This window comes from Diospyros lotus, chromosome 4 (assembly GCF_014633365.1).
Source record: "Diospyros lotus cultivar Yz01 chromosome 4, ASM1463336v1, whole genome shotgun sequence".
Classification (NCBI taxonomy): domain Eukaryota; kingdom Viridiplantae; phylum Streptophyta; class Magnoliopsida; order Ericales; family Ebenaceae; genus Diospyros; species Diospyros lotus.
Window position 1 is genome coordinate 19,227,412 of NC_068341.1, and position 25,517 is coordinate 19,252,928.

General features: G+C 39.4%; 1 long non-coding RNA gene across 2 annotated transcripts in view; it reads right to left on the reverse strand.

Annotated features, from left to right (window-relative positions):
- LOC127799275 (uncharacterized) overlaps positions 1 to 25,517 on the reverse strand; it is a 48,088-nt gene that overhangs the window by 2,017 nt on the left and 20,554 nt on the right. For both annotated transcript variants that reach the window (XR_008022584.1, XR_008022585.1), the window contains exons 2-3: positions 761 to 817; positions 179 to 297 (exon numbers count right to left, since the gene is read on the reverse strand). This is a non-coding gene — a long non-coding RNA (uncharacterized LOC127799275). The remainder of the gene's footprint in view (positions 1 to 178; positions 298 to 760; positions 818 to 25,517) is intronic.

A 25,517-nucleotide genomic window follows, 5' to 3' on the forward strand; every position in this document is an offset into this window, starting at 1 on the left:
TTCCTTTTTTCTCAAATCTCAGGTCCAAAAAAAGTTCAACGTATGTACGTTCTTGTGAAATTAACGAATATTTTGGATTCTTTGGATTAAAACCAAGGCAAGGCTATTATTATTATCCTCAAAACAAATTATTGCTGTATTAGTAAGAATAATTCAAAGCAATGTTAGGAATGTTTACCTTCCTTGTCCGACAAAGCTAAAGCAGGCAGCTTCAAAGTGGAAAGGCTTAGAAGTAATTCAATGCTTTTACCAATACCAGATGAAATGAATAAAGAGAGAGATGCCCTTCAAAGCCACCTGAAAAAGATATGAGATTTTATTCCTGTTTAAATGCACGAATGGACATGCAGAGCAAGATTTGATACTTTTCCAATAAAAAAAAAAGGGTCAAAAAATTAATAATTTGGTAGCAAAGTTTGTTGTCTTGAACTCAATCCCCTTGTTTTCTGATGGTAGTAATAACCATTTTAAAAGTATTGATATGCCCTCAGATTTCACAGCTATCACAATTCATTGATGGTTTCAAGTCCTTGTGGTTTAACATTGGAAGCCCCTTCCAACTCAATAGCAACAATAATAATAATAATAATAATAACAAGAGGAAGAAGAAGAAGAAGAAGATGGTGATGATTGGGGAAACTTCCAATGGAAACTAAGTCAATGAATTCGCAAAATGGTTTCTCCATCACTGGGCATCAAAGCTTTCCAACCACCTTAAAAGCTAAAAGATAAGGATAATTAAATCATAAAGGAACGATACATCTGTCATAAACCTGGTCAGAGCAGAGTGCATACATCATCTCAGTGATATCCATATCTGCCAGAACAACTAGCAGTTAATACAATCGCATCCATACAGATAACATTATCTATGCATACGCAACTGCAGCTAGAATCTTACATCTCAACCTCATACAAACTTTAGAATGACATATACAACTTTTTCAAGGAAGTCAACATAATGACAATTTATGAATACAATAATATGTATACAGGACCCTTATTTTGATAAAACTACTTTCAGGACCATTAACATAAAATAGGGGATAAAGGCCCTCAGAACTCATAGACATGAATAGCAACAACAATCACAAGTCTTAATCCCATTAGATGAGGTAGGTTATATAAATTCTAGATCTCTAGCCCACCCATCTCTATCCACAGCCATTTTTTCTGTAAGGTAATTATATCCTATGCCATGCCTAAGAGTTTCCCAACAAGTTTTCTTTGATCTTCCCTCTCCTTTTTTGCTACAAATTTTCATTTCATCCACTCACCTAACACGTGATTTTATCAATCTTCTTCTCACATGTTCGAACCATCTTAACCATGACTACTACATTTTATCTTCAAAACAAAAAGTGCCACTCTTAACCTTATTATGTATGATCCCTTTTCTTGATTTGTTCTTTCATGTATAGCTATACATTCACCGTAACATTCTCATCTTAACTATGCTCATATTTTGCATATGTCGCTTAATTGTCCAACATTCTAAACCATACAACAAAAATGGTCTTGTAATCATCAAATAAAAAATCGCATCCATAGCCATGAATATTATCAAACATTCATATCCAGTGGCACTTAACACAAGCATTACATGTGTATCTACATATGCATATATGTATATTGTGCATGTATGTCCATAGAAAGAGGAAAAGGATAAAGAGACAGTAGCAAGTAGGAAGGGCAGAGATTGATGTAAAAAAACCAGCAACAACAGAGGACCACAGAACTCAATTTATGGAGACTTCCATCATTGGTTGGTCAAACAATTCAAGCTGCACCACAATTTACAGAATATATAAGCAAACAACTGAACTATTAGACAGTAAAACATAAATATTCTGTGCTTGTATTGATTAAATATATGTCATGTACGTAAATATGGATACACATTAAAATCAAGACATATAGCTTTCTAGGCTGCATGCATTTCCATCAGTAGTGTACTATAGAAACTGCCCAAAGCCCAGAGCATATATAATTAATAATAACCAGCAAATGCAAGAATAGGGAAATGACACTGCAAGCAAGCAAGAATTGGATTCAGGACACTTCAAAACCAACTGATGCCTCAATTCATAGCAGCAAAGTTGCAACATTCAAGCTTTTGGGGCCAGAACAATTACACAAGGTTGGAAAAATTGCAGCATTAAACATTAAATATAAAGTGGGTTGTCACTTGCCAATGCCCTCAGATCTCATAGCTATGAATAAATCATTGGCAGTCATCACAAGCCTTTACCTTCAGCATACCAGTGTGATGTGTGCATGTGTATGGATCTCATCATCATCATCATCATCACAAGCCTTAATCCACTAGGTATGTGTCTGGAAATAAGGAGAAATAGGTGGCAGAGTGTGGTGGTTGAAGAAAAGGCAAGTGATGATCAAGGACCATGGACTGCTCAACATATTGAGATTTTCATCATTGGGCTATCTAGATTTATGTAACATATAATTGAATACAATCCACAAGACAGTTGATCACAAATATATACATCCCTGCATTTCCCTACATGGTACATAATGTGTATGTGTGTGTGTGTGTGTCTATATGGCTACATATATATGCATACATACAAATCCAAGTGCACTCATAGACATGGGAAAAGGTTCAAGATGCAATGAACAGCAAGAAAAAGAAAGACCAGCTAGTGTAAGCAGGTCAGCCCAAGGGAAAGGCAGATAAGAGGTGTAAACTACAACATAATTGAAATTTGAAAATTGTTACAATAACCGGTGCTGAGTAATATAAATCTACAATCTCTAAAGCACCTCTAAATTGTCAAGCAAGTTATATAGATTTCATAATTATCCTTATATAGTGCTTTCCACCATTCCATAACAGAACTCCAGTAAACACTTCCCTCTACACAACCCAGCTTGCCTCCGCTTAATTTGTGCTTGTCCACCAATTGCCACTATAATGACGACAAAGTCCAAGACAATGACAAACAGCATGCTGCCACCCCAAAAAATAACAAAATCAAGGAAATCTAGTAACCCCAATTGTAGATGGTATATGTAGGCAGTGCACATGGTAGATTTAGACCACGTAAAGATGGAAAAAATGTTAACATAAAACCTTAATATCCAAAGTTTTACATGACAATACGAAAAACAGCTTTTTACATCATCACAAGAGCTATTGGATTGTTCATGGTAGTTATGAGTTGCTTTTTACGGGCACCAGGTTGCTTTTGGCATCCTTTATGTACTTATTTCTGCAAATAATGCATGTCATGCTCATAGACTCCATATTCCCACAACAGAAGAAACAGAAGTGGATAAAGTTAGAACTTAGTTACTATTGTCTATAAGCATAAACTAGTAAACTAACATTAAGACCAGTAAACACCAAGTTAAAAAGAAATATAGCACAAGGATAACTAATAAAATATTTTTTTTCTTTTTTTTTTGGTTGACTTGGTCCTTCAAATCTCTATTTATACTCATCCACTCACCCATGACCCAACACACTCTCCAACGCGAAGATAAAGAAGAGAAGTGAAAAGGATGGTGGTTTGTGAGACCCTCCTTTAAACTTAAAAAGGAGATAATGAAGGACAAGAAAATGATATATCCATCTCTATTTTTTTGTTGTACATGCCTCATTGATTTCTCTCCCCTCAATCACCTCAAAATACATTTATCTTCTTGCTGCAATCGTAGTTTTCTGATTTGTTGGATTTATACATGTACTATTTTTTGGACATATGGAAGAAGTTTGTAGCAAAGGGGTTCTACTATACAAAGAGATTGTTGTGTTTTGAGAAGAGAATGTCAGTCAAATCCTTTGCAAAAGGAGATGTATCTACTATTACGGGAGTGCAACTTGCAAACCTCAATCTACATTTACAAACCTTTTCTAAACCTTATTTTCCTGGACATTCACTTACTGGTATTATTTTAGTCTTTGATTAATTAACAAAAAATCTTTGCCTATGTATTTTTATTCTCTACTAGTTTAGGAGTAGATACATGAATTTTCTATTAATTAACTTGAGATAAAAACAATATTAGCAAGGGAATATGAAAGTGGATAAGGTTTGGAGAAGACATGTAATTGCAAATCAAGAGGTTGCGCTCTCCTAAGAGTAAATACATCTCCTTCTACATAGGATTTGAATAATATTCTCCTCTCAATATATAACGATCTCTCCAATGGATCGCGTGACCTCTCCTGTGAGCTCCTATCACCAACATGCTCTAAAACTAATATACTAACATCCAATAAATCAGAACACTATTGATTGTGACAAGAAAATGAACATTTTTTTGGTGTGGTTGAGAAGGAAGAAATCAAGGAGGCACATACAACATGAAAAAAGTGATGATGCTGAGAATTCACCAGTAGACTTAGATTTGATCCAATGAGAGAAGCCTCGATGCATTGTATTCACCTGGATGCTTGAGCAGGTGGAATGAAGTTTTGGGGAAGGAGAGAGCAAGAGAGAAGAGGGAACTGATTCGTGGATTGAGGAGAGAGTGAGCTCGGCCCTTGCTAGCTTCACTTCTTAAGATATTTACAGGCAAAGATGCATCTCAATGCACTCCACCCATCCAAGTTAGCTGGAGTCGTCGCAGTCCAGCTAGACACAGCTTGTTAGGAGGTCGCCCCCAAGAAGTTTCGGGGCTCCCCACTTCCTTAGTTCACTTCAGATGGGTTGAGGAAGTATGTGTGTGTCAATTTTTCCTACTCTACTTTCTGTATGATAATTAAGCCCATTAATCATAATGTATCCCAAGAGATCAAGTCACCTAATGCAATCTAAGAAATCTTTGTTATTGTCGAGGTCTTGAGCAACAACCATTCCAAACCTTGGGCTGCCATCTCTTGCAATTTGGATGACCTTCATGTCATGGCTTAAGCCTGACAACATTCTTCTCCCTAATCCAGTATGAATTAGGAAGTCAATCTCAAGGAACACAGAACATAAAGGATAATGAGGAAGAGAGAGAAAGATGTGACGAAAGAAAGATGCGAGGGAGAGAGTAGAATTTCTCTTTAATATTCTCAATACCCAATCAACGAAAGAAATTGGGAATTTATACAAAGCGCTGGAGGAGTAGATTCCCCTACAGAGGTGGGCTCTACACCCTTCCACGATTGTAACCTCTATCCCTAACCTCCTGCACATGATAGCTCATGGCTAGTAATTAACTATAACAACAATTACAACAGTAAAATTTTTTAAAAATACTATAATCTACAGTCCTCATGACAATTTCCCCCTCCTTTACCAATTTCTTGTCCTCAAGAAATGTTGAGGAGGCTGGAAGACCTTGGAAATTGCGTCAGCAAGTCAGGCAGGTACTCCCAAGTACTGCTATCAGCTGGGCTGTTCTTCCATTTAACCAAGACCTGTATGAGAGGAGCCCCTTGCTTGTATACCACCATCCTCTCTAGCATAGCCTCAGGTTCCACCGTCTTATTGACCTCTTTAGGAAGGATAGGCAGTTCAAAACTCACGGGTTGCGCACCCACTGACCTCTTTAAGAGAGAAACATGGAACACAAGGTGGATTTGCGATCTCTCAGGGAGCTGTAAACGATATGCTACCCTTCCAACCTTAGCCTCTATGGGAAATGGCCCAAAATATTTGGGGTTGAGTTTGGACACCTTCCCTTGAGTTATAGACCTTAGATGAGGATACCTCAGCCTTAAATACACCTCTTCCCCTACTGCAAACTCCCTCTCACCCCTTCTCCTATCAGCAAATTGTTTTATTCTGTTCTAAGCTGATGCTAACTCCTACTTCAGCTGCTGTAACACATTCTTCCTCTGCTGTAGATAATCTTCAACCGTTGCCACATTAGTGCCTTTCCCCCACAGTAGGTAGAACGGGTGGTTTGTACCCAAATAGGGCCTCAAATGGGGACATTTTGAGTGAGGTATGGTGGTTAGTGTTATACCGCCATTGAGCCAAAGATTGGGATGATAAGCTGTGGACATATTCAATTTGATCCCCCAAAGCCTTCATAAGCTCCTGCCACATCAAACTAGTGAAGATCCTATCACAGTTTGAAATGATCGACTTAGGAGTCCCATGTAGTTTCACCACTTGATCCAAGAAGGCCCTAGCTACCTCTTGAGTTGTATAGGGATGAGTCAACCCTATAAAGTGGGCACACTTGGTTAGCCGGTCCACGACCACCAATATACTATCCTTACCTTCTAATTTTGGCAACCCCTCTACAAAGTCCATGGACACACTAGATAATGCTTGGTTGGGAATAGGTAGGGGTTGCAATAGCCCTGGATAAGCCATTGTTTTTGACTTACACCTCTTGCAATTGTCACAAGCTAACACAAATTCCTTAACTTCAGTCTTCATCCAAGGCCAATGAAATAATTGCCTAACCCACAGATAGGTATTGTGAACTCCTGAGTGCCCCCCCAAGGAAGACTCGTGTAGGGCTTGCATTATTTTCCTCTTGAGATTTGCATTGTTCCCAATCACTCTCCTGCCCTGATATCTCAACATTCCTTCCACCAAAGTATATCCATCTGCCTCATTGGCCCCCATAGCCAATCTTTCCAACAACTCCTTTACTTTCGCATCTCCTTCATAGCTATTTACCACCTCTTGGTATCACTCAGGGACCACCACAATTATAGCGGTTGAACTTCCATCTTCATGGCACTTGGAGAGAGCATCTGCTGCTATATTCTCCTTGCCTTTTTTGTACTATATAGTATAATCCAAGCCCATCAGCTTGGTCATTCCCTTCTTTTGCAACTGAGTTTGTAGTATCTGTTGCAACAAAAACTTCGAACTTTAGTGATCTGTTCTACCTCCTTTCAAATAATGCCTCCATTTGTTAGCGGCTATCAACACAACTATAAATTCCTTCTCATATATGTTGAGCCCCATGTGTTTAGGGCTCAAGACCTGGCTTAGGAATGCCAATGGCCTTTCTTTCTGCATCAACACTATCCCAATACCTATCACACATGCATCTATTTCTAGAACAAAGGACTTGCTAAAATCAGGCAACCCTAGAACCTTGCTCATAGCCCCTTTTAACTTCTCAAAAGCTTCCTTAAATTCTGGTCCCCAACTAAAACCACCATTCTTTAAAAGATCTATTAGGGGTTTGCTAATGACTCCATATCCCTTCACAAATTGGTGATAGTACCTGGTTAACCCCAGAAATCCCCTCAAAGCCTTCACCGTGGTAGGTCTTGGCCAAGACACCATGGCCTCTACTTTTCTTGGGTCTGTACTAACCCTATCGCTTGATATGATATGCCCCAAATACTCCACTTGCCCTTGACCAAAAGCACACTTAGATCTCTTAATAAAAAACAAGTTAAACCTGAGGATCTCAAAGGTGGTCTTAGGTGAGCCAAATGTTGGACAAAGGTAGGGTTGTAAATAAGTATATCATCAAAGAATACGAGTATAAACTTTCGAAGATAGAGCTCAAAAATTCTATTCATAAGGGACTGAAAAGTGGCTCGGGCATTGGTAAGCCCAAATGGCATCACCAAAAATTCAAAATACCCATGGTGTGTCCTAAAGCATGTCTTGTGTATATCCTTGGGTTTCACTGATTTGGTGGTAGCTCGAGCGTAGATCAAGCTTAGAAAAGAATTTGGCATGGTATAGCTCGTCTATAAGGTCTTCCACAAGAGATATAGGGAACTTATCCTTGATGGTCATGACATTAAGTTAGCGAAAATCCACACAAAACTGCCATGATCCATATTTTTTCTTGACTAATAGGACTGGGGAAGCAAAAGGGCTTTGGCTAAGAATAATGATAGACTGTTGTAGCATTTCCTTAACCATTTTCTCAATCTCAGGCTTTTGGATTGGCGCATAACGATAGGATCTAATGTTGATAGGCTCAGTATTAGATTTTAGGTTAATAGCATGGTCAAATAGTCTGGTAGGAGGAAGGGTTGTGGGTTCAATGAAAAGATCCTCATACTCTACCAGCTTTATTAATAAAATCTAAATGGTGTATCTAGTCATGCATTTCTTGGGGCGTGCTGACAGTTAGGTAGAACTCTCCTTGCACTTCCTTGTTGCCTGGGGCCTCCTCTATGGCCACAATAGAGAATAGATGTGCTAGCTGATTCCCTTTGCCCTTGAATACCCTCTACAGCCTCTTCCCAGTGATCATTTTGCATGTTCCTGCTTCTTTTCCCCTTGTTAACGTCATCTTCCTTCCTTCTTTCTCAGAGGAGACCTCCATCCAATTAAAATCAAAACTAATGGGGCTTACCCCTCATCCAATCTACTCCAAGAACCACATCACAGCTTCCTAGTTGTAGTAGTCTTAGATTGGCTTCAAACCTCTCCCCTTGCATTTCCCAACAAAAGCCATTGTAGGCTAATTTACTTACCACCCGGTTCCCATTGACCACTGTTACACTCAAGAGTGGTGTTCCCATGAGTTGACACTTTAACCTTTTGGTTGTGCTCTCCTCAAGAAAGTTGTGGGTGCTCCCACTATCAATTAGGATCATAAGACTGCAACCCTCTGACCCTTTATCTTCATTATTTTCTTATTTGCTACTCCCTTCAAGGCATGTATTGTGATCTCTCTATTGTCCTCCTCCCCAAGCTCTTCGCAATCACCCTGCTCTTCATTCTCTTGTACTTCCTCATCCTCTCCTTCCAACAATAGTATTTGCCTTTTGCATTGATGTCCAGGATAATATTTATCCCCACATCGATAGCACAAGCCAGCAAGTCTCCTTTGCTTAATTAATTTCCCTCCGTAAGGCACTAAGCTTGATTCTACCCCATTTTTCACCCCATTATTTCCCTTCACCATATCCCAATTATAGCTCCTTCCTCCTAAATTTGATGTCCCCAAAACAACCCCCTTTTGTTGCTACTTTTGCTTCTTCATTAAAGCCTCCACCACTATCTCTTGTAACCGGGCACTCTCAAATGCTTGCTCCACTATTCAGGACCTCATCATTTTAACCATTGGTCTAAGCTCCTTGCTAAGGCCACTCATGAAACTTGACACAAAATAAGCTTCCGAGAGGTGAGGGTTATGGTTGATCATAAGAGATCTCAATTCTTCAAAGCTTCGTAGGCAGGCTCCCACGTCCCCAGTTTGTCTAAGCTTGTTGAATTCTTCTATGACGTCCATCATACTCCTTTCACCAAAATGTTCATGTTAGAATTATTAGTATAATTGTATATATTGTAATTATTGTATGTGTAAGTTTTATTTATAATTATTTGTAATTAGATTAAGCCCATAGGTGTTTAAGGGTCGTTATGCCTATTATAAATAACAAACTAAGAGAAGCTAATCTCTTACGTTTTTCTCTCATAAGTATTTTCTCACATGGTATTAGAGCCACCAGTGAGAAATACCTTAACCGCTATGTATCTTTTTCTAGAGACCTTCAAACCCTAGCCGTCACAGTCACTACCCTTGCCAAAACACCACTGTCTGGCCACCATTTGCTAACATCGCCACCACCCTAGGGTTTGCCGCCATCAAATCAGCCAACTGCCAAAGACTTGCCGCCGACGGACCTCCCACGCGCCGCCGCCGCCACACGCTGCCTCCACCTTCACGCGTCGGCACGTGACAGCGCGTCTGCTGGTCACTTCTCTCCAACTTCTCCAAATCTAATCTCCGACGACCCCTCAAGCTGTTTCCGATGTCAAAGTCCTCGTCGTGTCTGATCTCAGTGACACGGTTTCTGCCGATGCTACTCCTGCTCCGACATCTGTTGCCCCTGCTGCCTCTCAATCCTTTGTTGTCTCCAATATTAGGACAACAAATATTATCACTGTCAAGTTGATAGGGTCTGTTAATTATCTCTCATGGGCAACCTCTGTCAAAACGTGGTTCAAAGGGCAAGGCCAAGCGGATCATCTTACCACAAAGACTGAAGAGTGCGATTTTGTTCACCCCCATTAACGGGGGTGAACATCACCCTCACACAAGTGTGAGGGTGAGAAAAGCAACGGAACGGCAATTATCCCACTGCATGCCGTTCCGTTGCTTTTCTCACCCTCACAAAAAGTGTGAGGGTGATGTTCACCCCCGTTAAAGGGGGTGAACAAAATTGCACTCGTATCAAAAGCTAATCGAGCTAGATGGGAACAAGTAGATGCCCAGCTATGTAGCCTCCTATGACAATTTATTGATCCGTCCATCATACAACTCTTTCGCCCCTTTGAAACTTGTGTTGATGTGTGGAAGGAAGCTGAAGAATATTATACAAACGACATCCAACGTTTGTACACTGTGATCTCTAATATCAATAATCTCAAGCAAGAGTCGTCCATGGAATCTTATCTGGGGCAAGTTTGGACTCTCATGCAAGAATTTGATACTCTTCTTCCTCTTACTATAACACGTACCGAATAGATTGCTCAATGAGAGAAGTTTTTTATGGTTATTACTCTCTCTGGCCTGAAACTAGAGTTTGACGCCATCAAGCATCAAATCTTGACCAGCTTCGTTAGTCCTACCATGAAGGACTCTTTTAAAAGGTTTTTGAATATGACAAATGCAACATGGTATGTCCTCTTCTTCTCATGTTGTTCCTCCAACCGAACCTTCAACTCGTGTCTCAAGCTTCCACCTTAGGAGGAAATAGATGACGCAATAATTGTCACCCACATCCACACCTTTTGTAAGAAACTAGGTCATTTTGAGAACAAATGCTGGAATAAACATGGTCAACCAGCTGCTCCACCTACATCATCTACCAGTGCAGCTCATGTATTTCATAGCGATCCTAATCCTGCTCAATCTCCACCAAGTTCGCAATTGGTACTTATGTCTGCAACTGAGTATAATGCCTTCCTGAAGTTCCAGGCCACCCAGCAGTCTCATCTTGGTAATCTCGTTGCTTGTGTTGCTCAAGCCTCATCTATTGGTCCTTGGATTATAGATTCTGATGCCACTGACCATATATGTGGTAATAAACTTATTCTCCTCACCTACCTATTCTGATACCTTGCCTACTGTTATCCTAACTAATGGTACCAAAACTGCACTTAAAGGGATCGGCCAAATCACACTCACCTCGTTTTTCTCATTAAATTTTGTTTTATATGTTCCTGATAGTCCTTGTAACTTGATTTCAGTTAGCCAACTCACCAAAACCCTTAACTGTTCTATTGTCTTTACTCCTACCTTTGTTTGTGTTCGGGACCAAGGTACGAGGCAGACGAGTGGCGTCGGGCGTGAGTCACAAGGTCACTATCATCTTACTGTGCTTAGTTCGCCAAAAGCTTGCACCAGTGCCGCTTCCCTAGAGCTTCTCCACTATCGTCTTGGTCATCCCAACCTCTCCAAATTGAAGAAATTAATTCCTAGTTTGTCGTCATTATCCATGTTTAATTATGAGTCATGTCAGCGTGGTAAACACGCTCGTAATTCTTTTTCTCGTCAGGTCAATAATAGGGCTGAGGCTCCATTTTCCCTTGTGCACTCTGATATATGAGGGCTCTGTTGTGTCAATTATACTCTTAGTTTTTCATATTTCGTTACTTTCATTGATGACTTTTCTCGTTGCACCTGGTTGTTTCTTATGAAGAGTCGGTTCGAATTGTTTTCTATTTTTCAGACATTTACTGCTAAAATAAAAATACAGTTTGGAGTTTTTATATGTGCCTTACATAATGATAATGCCCCTGAGTATTTTTCTTCTCAATTTACTACCTTTATGACTACTAATGGCATCTTGCATCACTCCTCTTGTCCTTACACACCTCAACAAAATAGTGTTGCTGAGCGTAAAAATCGTCATCTTATAGACTACACGGATGCTCCTTCTACATGCCAATCTTCCCACCAAATTTTGGGGAGATGTTCTAACTGTCTGTTATCTAATAAATCACATGCCATCTTCAGCGTTACAGGACCCAATTCCTCATTTCCTTTTGTTCCCTACACAACTGTTTTATTCTGTTCATCTTCGTGTTTTTGGATGTATCTATTTTGTGCATTCTTTTTCACCTGGACAGGATAAGCTTGCTGCAAAATCTCTCAAGTGTATCTTCCTCGACTATTCCCGATTGCAGAAAGGCTATAAGTGTTACTCTCCTGAGCTGAACTGCTATCTTATGTCTGCTGATGTCACATTCTTTGAACAACAGTCTTTCTTTTCAGTCGCTCAGCCTGAATCACGAAGTCTTCACCAGGTTTTGCTTGTTCCTTTTTCTTTTCTTTCGTTGTGCTCATCGGGTCCGTTTGTCTCCTCCTCTGCGACGCCTACCCTACCATTTTCCGATCCACCTTCCACAACTCCTCCACTTCTTACATATCATCGTCGTCCTCATCCCGCTACCGGCGGCAACATTCCTCTAGCCCAAGACTCTTCCGACTCGCTCGCTCTCTCCGTCTGTGGTCCCTCCTGCCCCAGATCCTAAGCTCGACAATCTCCCTATTGCTTTTTGCAAAAGTACACGGTCTACTCGTAATCCCTATTTTATTTATAACATTTTATGTTATGACCGTTTATCTCCTTCTTATAATGTCTTTGTTTCGAGCCTTTCCTCTATTTCTATTCCTAAAACCACAGGTGAAGCTCTGTCCCGTCCTGATTGGCGTCAAGCTATGTTAAATGAGATTGACACCTTACATTCAAATGGTAATCGGTATTTGGTGCCTTTACTACCAGGAAAGACTAGTTTGTTGCCGGTGGATATTCACTCCCAAAGTGGGTCCTGATGGACAGGTAGAACGTCTTAAGGCCCGCTTAGTTGCCAAAGGCTTTACATAGATCTATGGGCTGGATTACAGTGATATCTTCTCTCCTATTGTGAAAATGGCCTATGTTCGCCTCTTTCTCTCTCTTGCTGCCACACATCATTGGCCACTATATCAGCTCAATATTAAAAATGTCTTTCCTCATGGTGATTCACAAGAAAAGATATATATGGAGCAACCACCTAGTTTTGTTGCTCAAGGGAATCCAATGTGGTCTGCAAACTCAAAAAGTCTCTCTATGGTCTGAAACAATCTCTACGGGCGTGGTTTGGCAGGTTCAACACTGTGGTTCAAGTCTTTGGTCTTACTCGAAGTGAAGCTGATCATTCAGTTTTCTATCGTCATTCTTCTTCCTTATGTATCTACCTAGTTGTTTATATAGATGACATTGTTATCACAGGAAGTGATCAGGTTGGAATACAAAAGTTGAAGGAACATCTACATCAACACTTTTAGACCAAAGACCTACGCTAGCTTCGGTATTTCTTAGGTATTCAAGTTACTCAATCAAGAGATGATATCTCAATTTCTCAAAGGAAGTATGCCCTTAACATCTTAGAAGAAATTGCTATGGTGAACTACAAACCAGTTAACACCCCAATAGATCTGAATGTCTGACTCTTACCGGGACAGGGGGAGCTTTATTCAGATCCTGAAAGATATAGGAAGCTGGTAGGCAAGTTAAACCATCTCACAGTCACTCGTCCCGACATTGCTTTTGCTGTGAGTGTAGTTAGTCAGTTCCTCAGTTCTCCGTGTAATTCTCACTGGAATGCTGTTATCCGAATTCTAAGATACATCAAAAGAGCGTCAGGTAAAGGGCTACCCTATGAGGATAAGGGACACACAGATATTTGTTATTATGCAGATGCAGATTAGACAAGATCTCCTTCTAATCGTTGGTCAACCTCTAAGTATTGTGTTCTTGTGGGAGGAAATATAGTTTCTTGGAAAAGTAAGAAACATAATGTAGCAGCTAGATCTAGTGCAGAGGCAGAGTATCGAGCTATGGCTAATGCAACTTGTAAGCTCATCTGACTTAAACAACTCTTGCAGGAACTTTAGTTTTGTGAAGCGTCCCCTATAAAGCTTGTTTGTGATAATCAAGTTGCCTTACACATTGCTTCCAATCTAGTGTTCCATGAGCAGACTAAGTATATTGAAATCAACTGTCACTTTATTAGAGAAAAGCTGATTGAATGTGTTATTGTTACAAAGTTTGTTAACTCCAATGATCAACTTGCAGATGTCTTCACCAAGTCTTTAAAGGGTCCTCGAATAGATTATATTTGTAACAAACTTGGTGCATATGATATTTATACTCCAATTTGAGGGGGAGTGTTAGAATTATTAATATAATTGTATATATTATAATTATTGTATGTGTGTGTTTTATTTGTAATTAGATTAAACCTATAGGTTAAGCTCGTAGGTGTTTAAGGCCTATTATGTCTATTATAAATTGATAAAATTAGGTAGATTGAATGAATTCTACCACATAGATTTCCGATTATTCCTTGAGAATAAATACACAAGTCTCCTAGCTCATTACTAATTCAACTTCAACTCTAACTCCTAAAATATCTCCTAATATACAGCTCTTAGATAACTCCTAATTTATAGCTCTAGATTACAACATAAGCAAATTAAATAATCAAACTTAAACAGATAACTAACTATAAATTGAACTAAATTATTATCAATAAGAGATAAGAGGATACGGATGAGATATCTGATATCTCTCGATTTTATTCTTTAGTATGAGCCAGCCATAGCTTTATCTTCTTCCACCAACACCCCCTCTCAAGCCGAGGAATATATATCAAATATTCTCAGCTTGTTTCAGATTGATTCAAAACTTTGTTTCTGCATCGCTGTGGTCAGAATATCAGCATGCTGATCTGCAGTAGGTATATAGGTTAACTTGATTTCTCCTTCTTCCATTTCTTGTTTCACGAAGTGTCGATCAATTCGGATGTACTTCATTCTATCATGTTGAACAGAGTTATTAACTATATTGATAGCTGATTTACTATCACTATAGAGTAACTTAGGAGATGATACTTGCATAGAAAGATCTCCCGTCAGCCTTTTCTACCCATATTATTTCACAGATTGCCTGAGCAATAGCTTGATACTCAGCTTCAACACTGCTGCGAGCTACTACCTGTTGTTTCTTGCTTCTCCAAGTCACCAAATTACCCCATAGCCTTGTACAATATCCAGATGTTGATTTGCTATCTTCCACTGCGCCTGCCCAGTCGGAATCTGCATAACCGACTATTCCTCTGTCTTGGCTTTTCTTGAATAACAGGCCTTTGCCTAGTGTTCCCTTTAGGTATCTAAGGATGTGATAGGTTGCTTCCAAGTGTCTTTTAGTTGGGAGATGCATGAATTTACTAACAATACTTACAGCGTAGTAATGTCGGGTCTTGTGTGTGATAAGTAAATGAGTTTTTCAACCAGCCGCTGATACATGCCTTTGTCTACTTGACTGTCTTCTTCTTCTTCTTCTTCTCCTTCTCTATTCTTCCAGTTAGGCTCAAGTGGTGTACTTGCTGGTTTACATCCTAACTTGCCTGTTTCCTTTAACAAGTCTAGAGTATATTTCCTTTGCAATACAAAAATACCCTCCTTGCTTCTTGCTACTTCCAATCCAAGGAAGTACCGTAGTTCCACTAGCTCTTTTACTTCAAATGTATGTTTGAGCTGCTGTTTCAATTGCTGAATTTCTTGATGATTGTCTCTGGTGATGATGATATCATCTACATAGACAATTAGAATTGTTCTCTTCCCATCTCTCCCAATCTTAGTAAATAAAGTGTGATCTGCTTGACCTTGAGTATATCCCAGCTTGTATAATGTGTTGCTAAATCTCTTGAACCAAGCTCGAGGAGATTGCTTTAGCCCATATAAAGATTTCTCTAACTTGCATACTTTACTTCTTATGTGATCGGTCTCAAATCCGGGTGGTATACGCATATAGATTTCCTCCTCCAATTCTCCATTCAAGAAGGCATTTTTAATGTTCAATTGATGCAATTTCTAGTCCAGATTTACTGCTAAGGACAACAATACTCGGATTGAATTGAGTTTTGCCACAGAGGCAAAAGTTTCTTCATAGTCCAAGCCTTGGGTTTGAGTGAACCCTTGAGCTACAAGCCTTGCCTTGTATCTCTCAAGGCTTCCATCTGAATTATACTTTACTGTGAACACCCATTTGCTTCCAACAGCCTTCTTTCCTTTAGGAAGATCCACAATTCTCCATGTATCTGTTTTCTACAAGGCTGCCATTTCTTCCATAACTGCTTCTCTCCATCTACTATCCTGCAATGCTTGATAGATATTCCTTAGGATAACAACATTATCAAGGCTGAGGGTAAATGCCTTATAAGTAGGAGATAGTTTAGAATACCCGAGGAAATTGGTGATATAATGCTTGGTACATGTCCTTCTCCCTTTTCTTAAGGCAATGGGAATACCTAGATCATCTTCACATTGTTATGCAGTAACGCTGTCAGTAAGTTGCTGATTTGGACCTACCTCCTAGTTTGGAGGATTGGTTGGCTAAAGTGCTGGTGGTCTTCTTGAATATACCTTAAGAGAAGGTTTGAGCAAGCTTGGACCACCTTGTTGAATCTCAGTTTCCTCTTTCTCCCCTTCTTGCTGATTTTGGAATTGAGAGATGGATTTTGGGCTTGAACAATGATTATGGTTAGGCTGGTCAATTTCAGTGGCAGGGACTGAACTTGGATGGGATTCAGGAACTGACCTGGAGATGGACGGGTTGAGAGGAACTGATATGATTGAAGTCCAAGAGTCTGTTGGTACACTGTTTAAGTTGGTGTCAGCAAAAAGGGATTTATTTTCCAAGAAGGAAACATCGCATGACATAATAAATTTTCTGGTAGGAGGATGATAACATTTATATCCTTGTTGAGTTGGGGAATAGCCAACAAATACACACTTAAGTGCCTTTGGATCAAGTTTGGACTGGTTTAGCTGGTTGTGATGTACAAAAGAGGTACACCCAAATACTTTAGGAGGAAGTGGATTTAAGGCTCTGGTATAATGAGGAAATGACTCTAGGAATACACTCAAAGGTGTTTTGAATTGAAGGAGCTTTGAGGGAAGGCGATTAATTAGATAAGTTGTTGTAAGTACCGCCTCTCCCCAATATGAATTTGGAACCGATTGAGTGAACATAAGTGCTCGAGTTGTCTCAAGTAGGTGCCGGTTCTTTCTCTCGGCTATACCATTCTGTTGGGGGTTATATGAACAAGAACTTTGATGGACAATACCATGCTCGTTTAGATAATCATTAAATTGGTTTGAGAAGTATTCTCGGCCATTGTCAGTTCGTAGAATATGAATAGAAGATTGGAAGACATTCTTGACCATTTGATGAAACTTCTTGAATATCAAATAAGTTTCAGATTTTCCCTTTAATAGGAATACCCAACATACTCATGTATGATCATCAATGAAGGTTATGAACCACCGAGTATTGGTTAGGTTAGGAATTCTAGCTGGACCCCAGATATCACTATGCACCAAGTGAAATAGTTGTGAAGGTTTATAGGTATGTTTGGAGTGAGTACTTCTAGTTTGTTTTGCAAGAATGCAATGTTCACAAGAGAAGCCTTGAATTTTATTAATAGAAACCGAAGGGTACATGACTCGAAGATAATCTAAACTAGGGTGTCCTAATCTTTGATGCCATAGCATCAAGTTATTTCCAAAAACAGTAATCAGAGAGGAGTGAACTAGGGACCTAGATTCTTCTTGGTGATCCAGCCTTGATATTCGATATAGACCATCCTTTTCTTCAGCTTTGCCAATCTTCCTCCCCGAAGATATGTCTTGAAAAACACAATGAGAGAAAGAAAATATTACTGAGCAATTTTTTTCTTCTGTAATTCTACTTACTGACAGAAGATTACACCTTAAATTAGGTACATAAAGGACTGATTTTAGGCTTAATCCTGCAACATGTGCTGTCCCTGTTCCTTGAACAAAAGTCCTAGTACCATCAGCCATAAAAACTGTAATATTCTGATTACATGGCTTATAATCTGATAATGTATCAATATTACCTGTCATATGGTCTGAAGCTCCAGTATCTATGATCCAAACACCAGTTGACAATCTTCTTTTTGAGAATAGAGAATGACTAATTTTACCTTGCTTGGCCCAAGATACCATAGAATTGTTATTGTTGTCTGAACTTTCGACCGGCTTTGGTATCTTGGTTTGAGTCAACAACTGGTGAAGGACTTCCAGTTGTTCTTGAGTTAAAGAAACCGGTGCCGGAGTTCCCTTGTCAGATTCCATCATGTAAGCAGCTGATTTTCCACTTTTCCTTTGATTCTTAGGTTTCCAATTAGGAGGTTTTCCATGCAACTTCTAGCAAGTCTCTTTTGTATGGTATGGCTTGTTACAATAGTCACACATTTGTTTGTCTCGCTGGTTGTCGCCTTTAGTTGGAGTAGACATCCTTCCTCGAGTTGTATTCAAGGCAGAATTTTGTAATAATCCTTCACTAGTTGAATGATTGGACAGCATTACTTTCTTTCTACTCTCCTCCCTTCTAACCTTAGCAAATACCTCTCTCATAGAGGGAAAAGGCTTGGTTCCAAGCAATCTTCCTCTTACCTCGTCTAAATCCAAATTTAGACCATGTAGGAAGTCAAATATTCGTTCTTTCTCCACCATTTTATCATATTTCCTCCCATCAACTGAGCATTCCCATGTGATCTCATGGAAGAGATCCATCGCTTGCCATAACTCAATCAAGATATTGTAATACTCAGTTACAAATTGTTACCTTGCTTGGTGAATCGAATAGTGGATCTAACTTGGAAACACTGGGCAGTATTTGCAAGATCTAAGTAGATTTCTTGGACAACACTCCAAATTTCACTAGCAGTCTTATAAAAGAGATAAGTCCGTCCAACCTTTGGTTCCATAGAATTCACAAGCCATGCCATGACAATGGCATTCTCGGCTTCCCATAATCCATATTCTGCAGATTCTGTACTAGGCCGCATTGTTTCACCAGTCAAATATCCAACCTTGACTTTGCCTTTTATCACATGCATAACTGATTGGAACCACTGGCGAAAGTTGGTTCCATTCAACTTATGAAGAGTGATTTGTAGGGAGGATCCATCAAAGCCTGTCGCTGCCACTGGAGCTTGAATATTCCTTGCTGCTGGAACTTGGCTACTGGGTGCTGGAGGAGGACTTGATGCAGAGACCTCGCTGGTTTGAGGTTTTTCCGCCATTGTATAAGAGTTCTCTTATAAGAAGAACTCTTTGTTAATCAGATATCTCACGAGCAAGGCTCTGGTACCATGATAAAAATAGGTAGATTGAATGAATTCTACCACACAGATCTCCAATTATTCCTTGAGAATAAATACACAAGTCTCCTAGCTCATTACCAATTCAACTTCAACTCTAACTCCTAAAATATCTCCTAATATACAGCTCTTAGATAACTCCTAATTTATAGCTCTAGATTACAACATAAGCAAATTAAATAATCAAACTTAAACAGATAACTAACTACAAATTGAACCAAATTATTATCAATAAGAGATAAGAGGATATGGATGAGATATCTAATATCTCTCGGTTTTATTCTTTAGTATGAGCCAGCCATAGCTTTATCTTCTTCCACCAACATAAATAACAAGTTAAGAGAGGCTAATTTCTTACGTCTTTCTCTCATAATTATTTTCTCACAGTCCACACAATTTCCCTGAGAATTCTTCCCAAGCGTAGTCTTCTCTCACCTTAACACACCCTTGAAACCACGCATCCACTACCTCGTTCAAGTATGCAATGGCTAAGGATACTCTCTGCACCCTTGGAATGTTATACTAGTTGAACATTCTCTCACACTTCCTTAACTACCACCTGGGATTAGTTCCCTCAAACGTTGGAATCTCCATCTGGGGCATGGAAAACCACTGATGATGAGGGTTGGTTTGTTCGATCCTTTCCCTATCCATCATTCCTTCTAATTCCTCCTCCAGATCTACCTCAATTTCAGAGGTTCCATTCACCCCATTCATCATATTCCCTTGTAAAATAGGTTCAATCCTCTCCCTAAGAGGAAAATAAGGAGAGACCCTAACCGAATTCTAGCCAGTAAACATCATGAATTGTTGTATTTGGGCCCCCATTTCTTCTCGCATCCACACGAGTGATCATCTAACCACAATTCCATCTTTTCAATTAAGCTCTCCATCTTATGACCCATCGCCGTGATCGCTTCATGATTTCAGTTGGTTCCGCTCTCTAGTTAATCGGCCCTGTTCTAGAATTCTGTCATAGTCAAGCTGACTTGCTGCAGTTGAGACTCGAGATTCTTTATGCGAGTACCCTCTACCATCCATCCAATCCAAACAAAGCTCCGGTCGAGGATCATCGTTCTGATACCAAATTGTCACGGCTTAAGCCTGACAACGTTCTTCTCTCTAATCCAGTATGAATTAGGAAGTCACTCTCAAAGAACAGAAAGGATAATGAGGAGGAGAGAAAAGAGAGAGAGAAATGAGGAGAGAAAGATGAGAGGGAGAGAATAGAATCTCTCTTCAATATTCTCGATACCCAATCCACAAAAGAAATTGGGAATTTATACAAGGCGCTAGGGAGGAGTAGATTCCCCTGCTAAGGTGGGCTTTACACCCTTCCATGGTTGTAACAACCTACCTCTACCCCTAACCTCCTGCACATGGCAGCTCATGGCTAGTAACTAACTATAATAGCAATTACAGCAATAAATTTTTTTAAAAATACTATAATCTACGGTCCTTCTCGTGACACTTCCAAACTCCCTAAACTTGTGCCTCATGATTTTCAGTCCTATGTGGTTGCCCAACCCTATGGTGCCCTAGCTATTATTTATATATGTTAGCTTTATAGTGTTGTACATGCTTAGGCTTGTATGTAGTTATTAGCTTATTAGCTTTGCTAAGTTGTACCTTGTAGAGTAGTATATATACCTAACACATGAATATAATAATACACTTTTTGTTTATTTTTTAAAGCATGGTATCAAAGCCACAAAACCCTAAACCTAGCCTAGTCCTTAACCATGTTGAGAGAAGTAGTTCTACTTGTTATGTACAAACGAATATTAGCTGCAATCCTTTTAAGTGAAGTTATAGTGTAGTTAAGTTTGTTTGTTAGGACTTGTCCACTTGTCTTTGCACATCTCTCAAGGTTCGTTGTATCTCTAACAAAATTAGTTGAGTTTACAGTTTATAAATACTCAAATGCTCTTCTGTTTCTAATGTCTAGAGTCATTTTCAGCAAATTTCTGTTTAGTTCTCGCTTTTCAGTTTCTTTCTTTTTCTTCATAAAGCTCTCATTTCATGGCATCAGAGTCAACGACCTACATCAATGGTTGGAAATCAAAAACAATTGAGTTCTTCTTCTCAAAGTTGATCCAACTCCCTTTCTTCTGCCTCACAATATGATTTCTCCTCCATTACGAGAGCTTTCAATTACAATCCTATCAATCTAAGATAGTAATAACTATTTGTTTGGAAAGCTCAGATCTTAGCGATAATTAGGGCTTTCGATTTAATCTCCTCCATCAACAAATCAGAAAAATCTCTAGTCAAATATCTACCAAATCCAGATTCCAGTGATCTTAATGCACAGAAAGTAAATAAAAAATATCTCGCCTAGGTCAAATTAGATCAATTACTCCTAGGGTGGTTTTTCTCTATAATTGACAAAAAAGTTCTAACTCAAGTGATTCATTGTGAATCCTCAGCAGAGTTATGGTATGTTCTTGAGAACTTATATTCTCAGTAAACTACTGCCAAGTCTTTTCAGTTGAAACAAGAATTAAGATCTATCAAGAAAGATTCTCTATCTGTGATTGACTATATCTTGATTAAAACAATAGGGCATCCTCTTGTTGCAATTGGTGAACCAATCAGTGGTAAGGATCTTTTGTTAACTATTTTGAGTGGACTGGATAGTGATTATGAAACTGTTGTTAGTCTAGTTACCTATCAAATGGATGATATTAACCTCGAGAAGGTTCAGTACTTAATATTGATGCATGAACAAAGGTTATTTGTTAAGAATCCTTTTTCATCTTCAGCCCTAAATTTTGAAGGTATAACTTTGATGAATGCAAATGTTCCATCTCACTGGTCAAAGAATGGCAGTGGTCCTATTAACAAAATTAGAATCAAAGATGACAAGACAATTCAAAGATTGAGTGAAACAACAAATAGAAATGGGACTATATGGACAACTAGGAACATGTAAAACAGAATTAAGAGAAATAGATGGAAGTGGATCAGCCCTATCAATACCTTTAGGTATGGTTTTAGAACCATCAGCCATAGAGAAATGTGGGAGGGAGGCAAATGAATCAAAATGAGAAAAGAGAGATGGGGCCTTCCTACTTTTCCTTCATTGGTTTGAGATAGAAGCACCAAAAGCTAAATACCGAAAGAAGAAAGCAACAACCCCAAAAGAGAGAGTGCTCAAGAAAAGTAAGTAATGGAGAGACTCCTCAATTGTGTACTCTTCTTGGACAAGCTCTCTTTTGGGGTGGTTGCTTGCTTCATTTGGTATTCAATTTTGGTGCTTCTATCTCAAACCAATGAAGGCAAAGTAGGGAGGGGCCATTCCCTTTTTATGGATATAAATAATAGCTAGGGCACCATAAGTTTGGATAGCCACATAGCGCTCAAGTCATGAGGCCCAAGTTTTGGGAGTTTGGAAGGTGGTCCAAAATGCAAGAGATAGCAGGCTAAGGTCAAAAGTGGTGGCTTAGGACCCAGAAACTAACAAAGGCTCTTGGGATTGCACTAGGTGACTTGGTCTATCAGGATACATTATGATTAATGGGCTTAATTATCATTGTTGGCGAAGATAAAGTAGCAACAACTAACTTATTAATTTATGTTGTATTTTTCTGTAAATTAATTATTGTAATCTAGTCCTAGAAAGTAGGAATTATCTAGTCCTAAAACTTAGGAGATTTAGGAGTTGTTTTCTATTTATACTTGTACATTCATTCCTCGTATAATTAAGAAAGTATTCTTCATTTTTCCCAATTATTTAATGTTGTAAATCACTTGTATTAGATTAGCTTGTATATCTTGAGGGAGTCGGTTTTGTCTTTCTGCTGTTAAGTTTTGTATATCACTTGTTTTATTCTAGAAGGCTTGTTTCTAGAATGGTTAGTTAGCTAGTTAGTTAATCGGTCAGTTAGTTGTAACTGCCGATAGATTGTTTTTAATAGCATTCTGTTACCGCCTCTATGTTGTATAAATAGAGGTCAGGTGTTAGCATTAGGGATATGCTTTTATTCTGTCTTGGGAAGAGAGAAAGGGAGGAGTATGCGCTGGTTTCTACCGAAATACTTAGAGGGTATATCTTTGTAGTTTGGTAGGGAAAACTCTCAGAAGTTCTGTGTATAAGGCTGGAGAGATAGATTAGTGCATGTAATCTTTTCAAGTTCATTCAAGATAGTGAAGATAAAAGCGCCTAAGGGCAGTCTGGATGTAGGCCTTTCACAAGGCCGAACCAGGATAAAATTCTTGGTGTTCTTGATTGTTGGTTGTTGATTTATTCTCTGATTTACCAAGAATCTTGTATGTGCTTCAAGTGAGTGATTCAGGGAGTGTTTCAGTTGTGATTTTAGAGTGTGATTGAGTGTTTCGGAGCTGGGGATTATTCCAACATTTAACATAGTATCAGAGCCACCATTATAGCCTCTGAAACCCTAGCCTTGTGCCTTCATTGCTTGCTTTCTAACCTCTCTTCAAGTGCCTTCATTGCACTCCACTAGTTAGCCATTTGCTTCTGTTGTTGGCCCTCCTAGATTTTCCAGAATGTTTGCAAGATCTGATATTGTCACTAGAGAGTCTTTGCCTGAGGTGGAGCAGCCTCCCGATCCTAGTCAAGAGATAAATCATGGTGTTGTTGCTGGAGATCTGCTAAACATCCACCTATCCTACCGCCTAGACGGAAAAAACTACTTGCAATGAGCCCAATTGGTGCAAACTTTTCTCAAAGGAAAAGGGAAAATTGCTCATCTCACGGCCTCTCCTCCTAATGCAGATCATCCATTGTTTTCCACATGGGAAATCGAGGATTCTCATATCATGTTTGGGCTATGGAATGCCATGTTACCTTAGGTAAGTAGGAATTATATTCTTTTGGGGACTGCTAGGGAGATTTGGGAGGTTGAACGACCAAGATTAGTGGGGCTAAACAAGGTGGGATGTTGATTATGGAGTATTATAATTACATGAAAGGCCTTTGGCTAGAGTTGGATCACTATCAAAATATTAAGATGATATGTAAGGAGGATGCTATGACCCTTAATCAAATAATGGATAGGGATCGGATTGTTGAATTCTTGGCTGGACTTAATCATGAATTTGATCAAGTTAGGAGTGGGGAGAATAGGAGGATTGTGATGCGAGGCAGCCACTAATGGTTCAGCATTGATGTCAAACAAGGGAAATGGACCAAGAAAGTTAGGAAGGATGGAACAGCAGGTAAAACCTGGCAGCAAGGATGGCCTATGGTGCACTTTTTATCGGAAACCTAGGCACACCCGAGACACTTGTTTTAGGCTACATGGAAAGGAGGCAGCTCTCAGCAAGCTTGGTGGGTTTAAAAACTTGGCTCCAAAGAACCAAGTCTACCTATCCCACAAAACCCAAGAGGAGGGCAAATCTGGAGAAAAGACTGATGCAGATGGCAGCCCTGATCTCACTCAACTTAATGCCGATGAGATCTATAAGCTGAAATCTTTTCTTAAGACTATGCAAGCAGACACCTGCTCTTTAGCACTCTCAGGTAACACAAATCATGCATACTTTACTCCTTAAAGACTATATGGAACGATGTTTGGATTTTAGATTCAAGAGCCACTAGCCACATGACACCCAATCCAAGTATATTTACTACCTACCAGCTACTCAACACCACCAAACAAATTACCATTGCCAATGGGAAATCAGTCCCTATTGTTGGTCAAGGCCAAGTTAACCTTTGCCCAAATTTGTCTCTTAAATCAGTCCTACATGTCCCTCAATTATCAGCAAACCTCCTCTCAATCCATCAACTCACAAAGGACTTGAAGTGCTTAGCCATTTTTTCTCCTAATGGTTGTGAGTTTCAGGAACTGAAGACCGAACGAGGATTGGAGCTGCAAGGGTAAAGAATGGGCTGTACTGCTTCATGGGGAACGACTCTCAACCACCTAGGGACCAGCTGCAGGTGGCATACTCCTCAAACAATGCAGCAGATCACTCAGAAATATGGCTCACCTTGGGCACCCTCCATTCTCACTTTTGAAGGCTATGTTTCCTACTTTCTTTAAGTCTACAGACCCTAGCATATTTCATTGTGATATTTACATCTTAGCTAAACAACATTGTGTTTCTTATTCAATCAGTCAGTAATAAAATCAGTTCAAAACCTTTTTCCTTAATCCATTCGGATGTTTGGGGGCCTTGCAAAATCCCTAATTATTCTGGGGCAAAATAGTTTATCTCCTTCATTGATGATAGCACTCATATAACATGGGTCTTTTTGCTTAAAGATAAGGCAGCCATAGGGACAGTATTGCCAAACTTTTGCAAAATGATTGCTACCCAATTTGGAACCCCTATCCAAAATTTAGGACGGACAATGCTCGTGATTATTTCAATCATCATATGCATCAATTCTTCCAACAAGAAGGGATTGTCCATGAATTTTCTTGTGTCGACACTCCACAACAAAATGGAGTGGCCGAA